Source organism: Hippoglossus hippoglossus, chromosome 6 (assembly GCF_009819705.1).
Source record: "Hippoglossus hippoglossus isolate fHipHip1 chromosome 6, fHipHip1.pri, whole genome shotgun sequence".
Taxonomy (NCBI): domain Eukaryota; kingdom Metazoa; phylum Chordata; class Actinopteri; order Pleuronectiformes; family Pleuronectidae; genus Hippoglossus; species Hippoglossus hippoglossus.
The window spans coordinates 25731254-25746382 of NC_047156.1; the positions used below are offsets into that span (position 1 = coordinate 25731254).

General features: G+C 39.1%; 1 protein-coding gene across 2 annotated transcripts in view; it reads left to right on the forward strand.

Moving 5' to 3' along the window:
* The window catches only part of mgat4c (mgat4 family member C), a 112356-nt gene that overhangs the window by 17754 nt on the left and 79473 nt on the right, over nucleotides 1-15129 (forward strand). For both annotated transcript variants that reach the window (XM_034588632.1, XM_034588633.1), the window contains exon 2: nucleotides 745-835. The gene's annotated coding sequence lies outside the window, so the exon portion shown is untranslated. The remainder of the gene's footprint in view (nucleotides 1-744; nucleotides 836-15129) is intronic.

Consider the following 15129-nt stretch of genomic DNA (forward strand, 5'->3'; position numbering starts at 1 on the left):
ATGAATTGAAGTTACTTTAATCTCAATTTGTCCTCAGCTGAAGGAATCAGATTGACAGGTCAGATCTCATGCACAGCATTGGGTTTTAATAATCCATATATGAATATGATGATAAGAAAAATGGCTATCAAAGCCTCATTCCAGCGCAGCGTTCGACAATCGAGCTTAGACACGGTGCCATATTTTATTGTTTTTAACGTCAAACAAATAAACACTAAGTGAAAAAGCCCGAACCAGAGAATAGATTGTAAAATGTATCTTCTCTACCGTCTCTAACCTTTAGGATCCTGCACATGTTAAACTACTAGTTGATTAATGCAGTTAAACGGAACGTAACAGTCGCACATTTCATTACCATCATGTTTTTAACAAGATTGTTCATTCAAATATAACAAAGAAACTGTGTTACACTGTTTCCTGCATCAGACATCATGCTTAACTCACAGTAGGCTAACGTGAATGGCTCATTTTGCTTGTTTTTATTTATAAAACTTGATTGGAAGGACACAGTAACAATTTGTAATTTTATCACAATATGATTTCACTAAATGGTAATAAACAGAACCACGTTATTGCCAAAGTTTGTATTTCACCATGCTAATCCCCAAATGTGTCTGCAAAGACTCACATGGTGATCGGCCATAATATCCTGTTTATCAGAAACACATTGCGATTTTAATTTAATCCTAAAACAACCTGTGTTTTGGTACATTTTGTCATGTTGTCCTCTTTTTGTTTTTGTAGCTGACACACTGCAGCGACATGGCGGCCATCTGAAGACGCCTTAGGATCCTACGCATCTAATGGAATGCAGCCAGATACTCTTAATGTCAAGGTGAGACTGAGATACTGCAAGATACACACACACACACACGCACACGCACGCACACACACACACACACACACACACACACACACTAAATGCTATTCAGTATATAAATCTACCAACACTAGCCAATTAGCTTAGCTTAGCATTAAAGAGGGGAGACAAAACGTTTATAATCCAGCTGTTAGGCTCACAAGTTAACACATGCCTACCTTCCACTGATTATGCTAAGCTAAGCTAACCAGCTGCTGGCTGTAGACTCATATTCACTTTACAAATATGAGAACGGTGGCCAATCGATTTTCTTATCCAACTCAGTACGAGAGCCTGTGAAGGAATTTCCCAAAATGTCAAACTGTCCCTTGAAGTGTTTCCTCTTTACTTGTTCTCAGCCACATGTTCAGCTGCAGCAGATCATCAATCTTCAGGCTGCTGCCTGTGTCCCTCCAGTTATGTAGACTCACTTTTACTCCTCTTTTAAAGGTGCTCGTCACACAAGGACGTTTGTAGTTACTTTTGAAAAGATATAACACATCAGCTTCACACACTGACGAGTAAAATATGCCTACAATCTTCTATGACACAAGCCATAAGCCAAAATATTATAACGTGTCTTTACGCAAAAATAAAAATCTCTTTGCTTTGTTATATAAAATTTTTAATTCTGCTTAATTCCTAATTCTGTTTTAAACCCCAAAAGTCGAAGCTGAAAGAGATTAAAATGTTCTTTCAACACAATCACACCCACACTCCAGAGTGATTATTTTTCCATCTGCATATGTTGCATAAGGAAATAGATCATTGCATCCAGGGTAACCAGTTTGCCATTAAAAACATGATGTGAAAATCTGCATCAGCGCGCTGCCTGATAGTACTGTTTGTGTTTTTTCTGTTAATCCAACTGAAGAAATATTACTTTTATTTAAAAATTAAAAATGGGAACTCCCAAAAAGTGTGACTAGACAAATTGTCTGAAATTCTGAAAGTGACCAGAATCTGCCACAGAGCTGCTGCGTGGAGGATGTTCCAACTTTTCATATCACATTGGTAAAGTTTGAATTGGTAAAGTCATCTTCTGATATCTAAGGGTATTGTAATTCACAGTCTTCAGTTAGATTTTTTGCAGAATTATTCTAAGTAAGTGATGCTGAAGGCTAATGTTACTGGCCAAGAGGCTTTCCAGTGTGCCAGCGTCTAACAGTAATGAGCAGAGAATATGGGCTTTCTTAATGTGGCCTAAATTTGCATTTTGCCTACTGCAGAACTGAGGGCAAATTACACCTCCTCTTTGTCTGCCAACTTCCAGTCTGCTGCTGAAATAAATACTTCCTCTGCTCTTGAGTGATGCTATTTCCTGACTGTTAAAACAGTAGTTAACACTTGCTATTCAGAAGTAATTAATTTTTAACAAAAAGCTTTTCATTCTCTGTTGATAAGCAGCTTTTAACCTCTTTTGTGTTGGAGACTCAGAGCGTTAAATAACATTGTGGCTGAACCTGGTTGACTGCAGCTCTCTGACATTGTTAGGAGACAAGTGGAACACGCACTATGCATCACCTTGTTGCAGTGGCACTGTCACATTATTATCACAATCACCTACATCAACATGGGATGAAATGTTCTGATGTAATAATGATGAAATAATTAAACAACCAAAAACATCTTCTTAAAGAATACATTTCATAGGCACAAAAATATTAACCTTAAATATGCAACATCCATTCTCTCTCCACTCACACATCCTGATATGCAGGTGTGTAAAAGAAGGATGTGACCAAACTGCGGAAATGTAACAGATTATCCTGCAGAAAATAAGGATGTAGTTATGTGATTAAGTTAAAAAATATTCTAATTCATTGAAACATTAGTGAAACTAGAGCCTGGCCGATTTATCCTTTGGCCGATAAGACATGACCAATATGAGCCTTTCACAGACATAGTGATATTGGAGTAAATGTTGTCTGATATGCGCCAATATAAAAACATTTATTTGACAGATTAATGCAGAAAAATAGGATTTATAATTGTTTTACATAAAAATGTTTACTTTCGTAAGTTGAGTTCTCTATATTTTGTTGTATTTGTGTTTTATTTTTATTCATAGTTATTTATAACAAAGTTTAAGATTAAACTGTAACATTTCAAGCCTCACTTAAATGTTTTTGTAATAGTTTTTTTTAAATGATATTATAGAAATCATGGCAAATTTTTGGGATTTATATATATATATTGTCTTGAATAAGGTATTGGAAATGTTTTTCTCCTTAATTTTATCGGAATTAGCTCCCAACAATCCATATGGGTCAGGCTCTTTGACATATTGGTCAAAGATAAAATATTACCATGGAAACACTGTATTTTATAATTTGAAAGGAAATGCATAATAACTTACTAATTTGTATTTCTAAAATCTTTCCCTTTATTTATCCAAAAAAGAATAATTTTCTGTAATTGCCTGTACATCCAACTGTATCATATTATAAAAAAATCTGTCTTGTTCATCAGCAGCAATAATAGTCGCTGTGGTCAATCATAAAATTGTGTAAGTGCTGTTTATATCTCAATATGTTCTATTGTATCATCTGACTTCCCATAGTCTGTTCTATTTCCCCGGGTTTTAAAATGAGCTAAGACTCAGACCTTGTGTCACGTTGACCCGCAGCACAAACAAGTCAGAATAAAAGCTGTTCAGTTTTCCTTGGATGTGTATGAACTCTGCTGCTTGCTGCAGCCTCCGTTACCACTGATACGTTTCCTTTCCCTCGGCTTCCAGTTGACTTTCCACCCTGCGTGGGATAGTGAGAGCAGGAAGGGACAGGGCAACAGAATGAATGGGCGGCAGAGGCAGTAGCGAGGTGGACCAGAGAGATTAGCTGGGAAATTGACACTGACAAATCTCAGACATTAAGGCTTCCTGGGAGGCGGCTATCGGTAGAGGAGGTGGCAGGTACCATATCCTGTAAATGGGACTGGGTTTCCTTAATACTCAGCTTGCAGCGTGTTGGAAAGCCGAAACCACCCTGTCGTCCACGGCCCCAAAAAAGATAAGAAAGCCAGGTGCGCACAGAGACATTTCATTTGACTAATGTGTTTACAGCCAGAATAATGAATAGAGTGAGGAAGATGAGAGTAATTAATTTGAGCTTTTTCTAGCTAAGTAACAAAGCAAATACGGGCAAAACTGTTTCATTTCCCTTTGGAGCTGGAGCTTTTTTCCCTGTCTTTCGCGCCTGTTTTAATGAGATAAAGCCAGGCGTCTTTGATAAGGAGTCCTAGCTACTTTTGTTAGTAGTCTAGTAGCCGTTTGATCTGTTCTGAGGGTGTTTGCTCACATTCTCCTCATGAAAACGAAGGACACAGCCTGAATGTAGCATTTACATTCATCTCCGAGTGTCCGCAGACCATTCAAATAGGGAACGTGATTATTAAGTAAAAACAACAATTCATATTTTTCTTTACACCAATTAACAATTTGATCTTAATTAGGCATCATTAGGAGTGAAATGAGCCTTTTCTCACTCTGTAAACCTTTTGAAAATTGCAGACATGCAGTGCATTGCTTCGTGTCCTGGGAGTAAAGAGTCTAATTACCAAACATAAACAACTCTCTGGCCTTTGCAGCTGCACTACTTGATGTTTGCCGAGTGTTATTCCCAGCGACTTAACCCTGCTCAAGAGGTTCATGGTGTGTTCCTTCTATCTTTATTTATTGTGGACAGTGAAGTTGTTTTCCTGAAAAAGGATTCGGTGCCCTTGCTGTTGCCTAGCAACAAAGTGAGTCCATGGGACACGGCACCTTGCAGAGTCTCTTTCCGACTACCTTGAAACTTGTCCTCTTTGGACGTGTGGAGAAAGGTTATTTGAGTAACCATCATTATTCATGAATGAATGACGGGCCATTTTCACGAAGGAGAAATGAAGATGTGAGTGAGCTGACGTTTGACTGATTTTATTTCAAGAACAATACAGAGACTTTAAAGCATTATTTGTTTAGTTTGTTCTTTTTTTGCTGGCATTGTGTCACAGTAACCAACAAGTAATCAACATGTCAGTGTGTGTGTGTGTGTGTGTGTGTGCGTGTGTGTGTGTGTGTATGTGTGTGTGTGTACTGCTACTTATATTAGAAATAACACCATTAGTGCAGAATTACAGAAATGTAGAGGTGTTGTTTTATAGCAACCATAAAAACTGTCCAAAAATATAATACAGAGGCTTCCTGGCAAGGGGCCGCTTTATGCAGACAATTTTTCACTCCGAGTGGTGAATTCATCAGACTTTATATTTTGGTGGAACATAAAGGAGACGAGCTGTTAAATATTCATAGCTGCGTTGTGTTCTTAAAATAAGGCTCATTAGCACTCCCAACCTCTTTTCAAGTTCCGCCTTTCTCTTGTCACTCTCAAAAGAGCCCCACAAACATGTTATTCATCTCTCATCTCTGTGCTCAAAGTGGGTTGGACTATTACATCGAACAAAGTCTTTATTTTGAAGCCAGGCCAGCTCTGATACTATTAGATTCTAACTCCTGTTTAAGTACCATACGAGTATTGATTGGATCTATTGAAGTCTTGCGAGAAATTCTGGTGCTGTAATAACAGAATTGATTTCTTTAAATAGTGGAAACATACGCTTTTAACAGGATTACAAATGTTGTACTCCTACCCCTCCCCCCCCCCCACACACACACACCAAAAAAAAAAACTGGCAATGTGCAGCACTGAACCTCCACAGTTAGAACTGGCTTTTCTCTTCCTTTGTGGAGCATTATCTCCCTGTGTACATGCCTGTGTTTTCTGTCTGTCGGTGTGCGAGTGTTCGGGGTGCAACCTGTCACAGTGCATGCTAGGATCGATTCCAGTCCTCTGGATCCCTGCACAAGTGTAGAAAATGGATACAAATGTTGAGGATTGATTTATGTGACTCATATTCGGGACAGTTTGACTGTACAGTCGTCTTCATGCTCTACTGTGAAATTGACTGGTTGATACTGGGCCACTTAAATGCATTTGGTTTAGGGTAATTCCCTCCTACAAGGAGGTTATGTTTTCACCTCTGTCTGTCTGTTGCTTGTTTGTCTGTCTGTAAGCAAGATTACGCTAAAACGACTGAATGGATTACCATGAAACTGGAAGGATGTGGTATAGTTCACGGAAGAACCCATTACATTTTGGCACTGATCTGAATCAGGGGGCAGATCCAGGATTTTAATTTTTTTTTATTTAACATTGTGAGACATTTTCAAGGTTTTCCCAGAGAATAATTAATGGCTCTTGATGAAAAAAGCAGGTGAATTTACGTAACTGATATCTACGAGTGTGTGATATTTGGTGCAGCTTGACTGAGGTTAAGGGGAATTGAAGGATACTGGACATCAGGTGGGTCTGCGGGCTGTTAGCCAAGCTACAACTAACATTAGCTCCATTTGTCTTCAGATAATCTGCTTTTTTCAGTGAAGATTCAGGATTCATGTCAAGGATTTACAGTGTTTATCATTCAGGAGGTTTTTATGGGTCACTAAATTATTCTGACCAGAAGATACAGACCAGGGGTCTCATTTATCAAACATTGCGTAGGATTCATACTAAAAGTGTACGTACGCCCAAAAGCCGGAAATGGCGTACGCCAAAGTAAATTCCGATTTATAAAACCGTGCGCACGCACACCTGAACGCAATGTTCGCTTTATAAATCACAGTCCACCTGGAAACGTTCATACATGGATCTGCCTCCAAATCCGCCCTCCACACGCCCACTTTACACTATAAATGGTCAATGCAAAGCACGGCATGAATATTAAATTATGCTGCTGACCAATGGGTTTCTACTGTGAGTCGTGACGGAGTCACTGCATCAAGCTATGAGAAGAGGAAGCGAAACTTTCTGACACTGACATGAGGTGTTTGTTAGTGAGGTGGAGGTGAAGAGCGATTCATGGGACAGCAGTGATGTCACTAATAAAGAAAATACACTGATACTCTGCCGCTGCTGTGGATAACACACGGAGCCTGAAGTAAAAAAAAGATCACAGATCACAGATCAATAGAATCTATATCAGCTGATCAGACACCGCTGAACCCTCGCTTCCTCCTCATCCTTCCATTCGCATGCACACATCACGCAGAACCCCGCACCAGTGTCACGGCAGTATTTATTTATTTAGAGCATCGGACTGATTCCCTCACATCAGTGGATCCTCACCTCCTCTCTGGGATATTATTTGGAAAGTGTCTTCATTTCTTGTAAGTGATCTCCAGGTCGCTCTGTGCGCCTGATGGCACAGTTCACTGCAGTGATCTGATGATACACGCACAGTGTTAGAAGATATTATTAAAACCTATTAATGACTCGGATCTGTAACTCCGCTGTTAAATGGAATCTAAACGTAATTTGCTTTAAGTTGTTTTATATATTTTTTAATTAAAAGGTTTGTGTGGAACAGATATGTCGCGCGAGCACAACTAAAGCTGTTGGTTTTAATGTAAATGAGGAAGTGGATCAATAATCTGCTTCAGTTCACCACCTCACGTCTGCGTCGCCACTTTCCCGTCTCCAAAACGTTCGTACGCATGGGTCAGAGTTTGCGTGGAAATACGCACATTTTCCCGTCAAGTTTGTTTTGATAAATCCCAACGTTTGCGTGAGAAGTGGCGTACGCACGTTTCAGGCCCCGTTTTGTGCGTACGCAACGGGGATAAATGACACCCCAGGTGATTGACACCAGAAGCTCAGAATAAAACAGTTTCCTCTTGAAATCGGTGTTGTGAGCGGCACTGTTTGCTCTTTTTATTTCTCTTATAACTTAAGATCCAGATGGCCGATGACTTAAGTCCCTCAACGGTTAAAGATTATAGTTATAATGTTATAAAATTGATTGTGATGGGATTTGAAACAGTGAGAAATTAGTCGGTTGGAAATATTTTAATGACCGGCCATTGGGCCGACAGCCATTATGGAGAACTCTGTTCATTATGTCCCTAACACCAATAGATTATTGAGAACAAACAACAGCTTTGAGAGATGGAGGTAAGCACCATGGACAGTTCCTGCATTTATTACCATCCAAGTCTGTTTCATTGCAGAGGGACACCCTTCAGAAAATGTCATCATGTAAGTCTTAAGTGAACATTGTTGAGTCAATATACAATTGAAACATTTACATTTGTATCTTTGATGTCATTGTTTAGTGCTGTTATGTAAATTGAGAGCTCTTTATTGAATATATAATTTTTTAATAAAAAATATATCTTTAATCGGTAAGTGGATGATTACTATTCATTACTGTGTAAATGCTTTACTAATCCATCTGTTGCCTTCTGTGCAAACTGTAAACATCCAGTTTTGTTTCATAATGAGCAGCTTCAGCAATTGACTCAAACACACACACACACACACACACACACACACACACACACACACACACACACACACACACACACACACACACACACACGCAGTGCAAAAGGGAGGTTCACCTCACTTACAGGCTTCATCCACCCATAGGCAGCTTATTAACATCCACTTTATCAGCGTTTTCATATTTCATGACCTAGTTCATCAAATTTGAATGCCCTCCAGGTTCTACACGTTTGTGTTTTTAGTGCAGTCATGTCTGAATTGAAAGCTTTACCTATACGTCTCTTGTTGGAATCTTATTATTACTTTTTCTTTAGGAAGCAGGTTATTAATGAGACAGTATCTATGGTTATCACAAGAGTCTTTGATGAATCACGACATGTGCAAGGAAATCATTACAGCAAAATCACTTTACAGAGCCAAAAACCTGCTGAAAGCAGATGATGGGCCAAACGCCAGTGGTTTCCCTCTCTGCAGACATGGCATTCAGGCTGCTGAGCTCCACTAAAGTACGTCTAGGGTAATGTGCTGCCCTCAGATTGCCCGAGTCCTGCTGAGCCTGTGAGATGCACGATTAGCCTGTGGCCAGGCCAGCATGCAGTGACCATAGCCAAGCATCGATAGATGAATAGAAAGAAGAGACAGGGAGCAGATTGGAGGGGAAGAGTACAGGCAGAATACAAAGGTGTGTGTCCATAATGTGCAGGAAACAGTGTTAGTGTTTGATGGTTTTATGTGCTAAAACAGAATGCATTTGGAATTGAATTATTGGAGCCTAGCTCCTGAGAGTGCTGCAGTGTGAATATAAAGATTTTTAAAGGGTGATTCAGAATGTGGCAATCATTCTGAAAAACCAAAAATGGCGGCAGTGATGCACGGAGCATTTTCAGCATTACTGAGTCGACCACTGGCAATTTCAATTCAGTCTCAAGTCACTGTGTGAGGGTTTGGACTGTATTTCTACAGTAACATAGGAAGAATTGGTACTGAACCTGAACTGAGCTAAGTCTGCAGGCAACTGCTCTTGCATTGTGCTGCTTACATGCAGATAGCCTCCTAAGGTATTTTGTTTTGTTTAAAACCTTTTGCAAACTTAAACAAAGAAACACCTCATTTGGGATTAAAAGCTCCAAAACACAGTTGATGGTAGAGCTGTGGGCTATGCCCTCTGCTGACATCACATTTTGTAGTCTTGGTTATTTTGTGATCAGGCCTCGGGAGAGTTGCTCATGTTCACAAGTATTGGTTGAAACGAGTCCAAAGAAAGAACATGTGAGTCAGAAAATGAGCAGAAATCCAGTTGTATCTGCTCAGGCTGGATAAACAGAAAAAAAGTGAGTTGTACAGCCTGAAAAGACCGTGTCATGAGAAGCTGATCACGGCCATGTACACTGTGCTCTATGTTACACCATGAATGTTGTTTGCAGTTCAGCTCATCAAACTGAACTCGTATCAATAATTATAGTACAATGTTCTGTCCAAAAAAATTGATAAACTAGAAACAAGGTGAGAGAACTACTGCCAATATGGCAACATCTCAGGTCTGAAGCCAACAGAGTGTTTTAGCTGTTATGAGAAATAAAAACACAGTGCGGCCAACTTGTAGTTCACAATGTCATCATCAGAACTGAATATAGATATAGAAGTTATTTCAATCCACTAATTGCGGAACGGACACAATATATTTTTTGTTCTACACTTATATTAGGTTTTCTCCACGTTTATTCCTCACATTATTATTTTATTTCAATATTTCAGTCCTGTTTTTTTTTTTTTTTTTTTTCAATAAAATTCTATTTTGTTGTTTATTTCTTTGAGTATGTGATGATTAAATGTTCCCTCTGTATGAGCTGAATACATAAAACATCTTTTCTCAGGACGTGTCATTCTGTTCAGGACAGGAAACTTTACCAGGCGCACAGCCCAGACTACCATACAGTCTGTGTATCTTCCATTTTAAATAAAGTTGGTTTAAAAAAGTGTATGTGGAGTCTGATTTTCTCTGCACCGTGGTTTTCCTTTCCTAACTCCTCATGGCCTCTGCTTCACACCTTTCCTTGACCTCATGACGTTTTTGATTGGGGTCAAGGAAAGGTTGTTAGGAAAGGAAATTATTTAGACTTTCCGAACGCATCCAGTGTGTGTCCCATTTCGCTCTCTGCTTCTTCTTTATATTTAGTGTTAATAAGCATTTGGCAAAACAGCTTAGACATGGATTACGGCCACTAAGTGGACTGGAGTGGCTGGACTCTCATTCATTGGGTCTCTCAGTCTCATTATGGCTCAGTGTTTATGAGTCCTTGTGCCACTCTGAGTGTCAGAACTGCTCTGGTATTGGGGCGTGATATCAAATTGGTACAAATGTTTCTATATCAGTTTTCTTTCTAACCTTTTCAGCTCTGCCCTTCCTCTTTTTGTTCGGACATATGTTCGTTTTGCTCGGTCAATGCCGCTATGAATTGCTTGTGAAGAGGAACTTTTCACAACTTCTACTGCAAGTGAAGCAACTGCATCACAATTGAGCTTTGCTTTCACATAACATCAGCCCAGAATGAGAAGCAGTGTGTAGGGGTGTGGGCTGGTGCCTAGTCACGTTGGGCTGACATCGCATCTGTGTGCTGGTCAAGCAAAAAGAAGAAGGCAGCTTTAGTGGTCCACAGAGCAGCCGGCCTGCTGGTTTTCCTTCCAGTTCTAGTCCAACTATTGTACCATAATCATGGTGACATCAGTATGGTACTTTTTCTGCACAATTTCTCATTAGCTTTGACGATAGTAAGTTCCCGCATAGACATGAGCCTTTTATCACGGCATCTTCCTTTAATTGTCTGCCATATTTCTCACTGTCGTGCTGCCTCTTGTGGTATGTTTGTGTTGTCATCACAACATCCCTCTGTAGGCTTTACCCATAAATATCATTTACAGGCTGTATACACAATGAGGCAGACAGGACACACACACACACAAAAGAGTTCCCATAGGAACTGGGGAGAATAGCAGTTAAATGATCTGGCCTCCTCTAGGACAAGGCACCATTCAATCACTGAAGACAGTCCAGCCCTGAGGACTGCAGACAAACACAATGCGTTACTGAGAGGAATAAGGTGAAATACGTAGGGGCTTCACAAACAAAGTTTACACAGCTCCCGTGACGACACCCCCCCCCCTCTCCTATCGCCACCCATTAATTATCAATGTGGACTCATAACATGCTTGACTACTGCCTTAAATTGTCTTTGCGTCCTTGGATCCACAGACATTTTCACAAGAAAATTATGAACTCAATGAAAAGTGTGACAATCATGATGATTGATGGTGTTTGTTTTATCAGAGTCTGTTCATCTGCTCTGGGCACAGGCAGGGTCCTTGGAGAGAGATGGCTGCGGTGCACACATCCTGTGACTTACAGGTCCCGGAAGCACTCGTGGATTGTAGAATTTCTGCAAAAGAAATAAAAAGGGAATATAATGAAAAGTCATTAAACCTTGGAATGGAAGCGCTGAAACAGATGTTGTTTTGCCTCCATTTTGTGCAGTGGACCATTTAAATGTCATATTTTGCTTTTACAGAAACCAAAACATGCAGATTCCACTTGCCAACAGCAGTATTGGTGTCCTTTATGACTAGAGTTTAAAAGTAAAGTTCTTTAACTTGCCTAGACTTATTTGATGAAGAGGATTTCAGCTCTGTCACGTCTTTCCGTGCCGCTGACCACCAACCTCTGACTGCCTCCACATGCCTCATTCCCCTCTGGTGGTCCACAGTGCGGTGGCTGGAGCACCACTTCTCCTCATCCACACAGGCTCCTGTGGGGTGATTGAAACTAGAGTAAGCCCTTGTCAGGGCCTCGGCCACCATGTAATTGAATTCTACCTTGTTTCACAGAGTGCAACAAAGCATAGCACTGGATAGAAGGGTAAATATACTCAGCACTTTGAGACAAACCCGGGCCGCGACCGCTCAACAACAAACACAGGCACAGCTTTGCTTGGTATCGTCTACAGACACAGTGGTGCCATCAAAGTGAAAATACTAGAGCTGCTGCTTGTGATGAGGCAGCGAGGACGCTTCCAGCTGTCGCATGTATGCAACTGTTTGTATTGTTTTTAAAAAAAAACATCCTCATTTGCAATTTGAGTTTGGTTTAGCTTTACCTTTCACACTTGGACATCAAAAACACACACAATTATTACCTCACTGATTCTTGGGAAGTGGGACAAAACAGGATCCATTATAGAAAAAATAAAACCTTAAACTCAGACAAATTAAACGTATGTATGTATCTACCATGTACTAAGCTGCTTAGCTGTGCTTTGATACAACCTCCCAACTTTCCTCTTTTTTAACTAAATGCGCTTTTTGCATTTTGCATTTGCTTTTCTACTTTGTGTCAACACCATCAGACACCAAAAACAAATTTTCACCCAGGCTGACAAAACCCTGAAGAAAATTACTTTCAATATGTATATATTAGTTAGTTATTTTATTGGTCTGTAAAATAAATGTAACATTACCTTAAACAGCTATCAAAATGTTTTTAAAATTTAAAAACTATCTCATGTTAGGAGATTGCATTTTCATATATGACCAACTCATCCTCAACAAATATGAAATATCATACTGAAATATTCTCAAAATATTCATCTTACGGAGGTGACAAAACATTATAGCTCTCAAATACATTGGATGACTCAATTACAGCATTAAAACAAACAAAACAAACAATAAATATGTTTTTTATAAACAATTTTTTTTACATAGAAGTGTAAAACAGAAGTGTTGTTTTATGTCATTACAAAATTGCCTCATTTTGTTCAGCAGCCGGTATTGGCTATGGTTCCAATTCTTTCTCCTTTTCCTCCTTTTTTCAGTCAAATCCTTTACTTGCTTTATTTTTCCTTCACTAACTCTCTGTCTCCATCTTTGCCTCTCCTGTCTTAGAAATCCTTCTTTTAATTCTGGCTGTGTACTGATTTTCTCCGTCTGCCTCTTTGATATTCTCTGTTCCTCCTTCTACGTTCCTCCAGTGACAGTTGTTGCCTAGCCATGCTGGACTAAAACACACAAGAAGAACACTCAATATTATTGATCATATGTTCCTGTACTAGAGAGGGAGTGCATCTATGTACATATATATATATATATATATATATATATATATATATATATATATATATATATATATATATATATATATATATATATATATACCCATTATTAGACAAACAAATAATATATTTCTACATTTGACTCAAATTAGTCCAAAAAGTTCCCATTGAATGTGAACTCCGTAATTTGCCTGTCGAGTTTACATAGACAGGCATTTTTTTAACAAAACAAATGGAGTTCATGTAGCAGCCATTTTCTTTTCAGCTTGATGCTACATACTAACAGAACCTACTTCAGGAAAATCAAATGATCTTAACATTCTAAACAATTTCCTCAGAAATTGGAAGACAGAGTTGAGATCATGGTTGTCACACAGGAAATATTAACGTTAATATTTAAAATACTCTATAATACTTATTTGATCGTGTCTGTCATGGATGCACTCTGCACAGGTGGAATGTGAAAATGGGTCCTTAAGAGTGACTGCTTCCCCTAATATTGCCTGATTTTATTACATTTTAATGAATGTCTGACAGTGTTGACAAAAAGAGCGGACACAACTTTGAAACCTCATGAAATATGCACGTGTCGTTGAAAAACAACCTTGCTCTGATATGAGATATTATTAAGTGTTTCTTTTTATGAAACAAGCTCTTTTTAATCAATAAAAAATATTTGTATCCATTTTATTGCACATAAATGATTGAACCCTTTCTTTGAAGACAGTAAGTGTCATAGATTTGATATAATATTTATTAAATTAAATTGAAGGAGACAATTGTGTTGAATACATTCTAATTAACTATTACTATTAACTGCTGGATGGGTTTTGTCCCGTGTCTCAAGAATCAGTGACCTCCATATCAGTAAAAACACAAAGGTTAACAAAAATTGTATTAATAATAACCCACAAAGTGGATGGGAAGCTCATACACTTCATCATCCATAATTTAACCATCTTTTAAAAATTGTGGTGCTTCTTAAAATGTAAAAAACGTTACTATTCCACAGATAAATGTTGCAAAATGGATGTGCAGAGCAGGATTACAGAAACACAAGTGTTGAATGACATCAGGGAATTTGCTGTGAAGAAAAGCGAAAGGGGAAGGCTGACTGATAACAAAGGGAAACTTTCAAACCAAGTTAGGGTGAAAACAGTCAGAGTATAGAGTCCAGGGTGCAGAACAGAGGCATCCAGAGTTTGTTATTTCTGTTGCTGTTGTTAAGTGTGACAGGTTCCAGGCTGTGAGCTGATCCTGGCCGATGGAAAAGACAATGGTTAGGAGGCAAGTGGGCAAGAACGAAAACAAGACTTTAAGAAAACAGTAGTTGCAAACCAGGCTTGTCCAAAGAGTGAGTACAAAGGGGTAAAGGATATTCTGGCTGAGTAGTGGTGACCTGACCTGTCTTTGAATATTGGAGTCACAATATCTCCGTCCAGACAAGAACACAAAAATGACTACAAACGCTGAACCAAGCAGTGTAGGTGGTGATACAATCTTCTTTACAATACGTGAAATACCAAAGAAGAACATAATGAGCATGGTCAGTGAGCTGCTCCTCCTGTCAATCGGTATGGCCGCCATCGTTATTCTTGTTTGTGGTGCATGCTCATTAGACAAAGCACAAACGGTAAAAGTTTCTTTTGTAAAATGTCTGCATTAGTGGGGACAGGCGCAGGATGCAGAGGACACGCATGGCCAGCAACACACACTATCAGGAATAACCCTATAAAGATTTGGTCCTCAGCAAGCAAATGTTATTAACAATGAGTTTCCCCAACCCTACAAAAGATGGAAGTCAAAAGTCCATGGGCATATTTATTGCTCATTATATTATCACAGC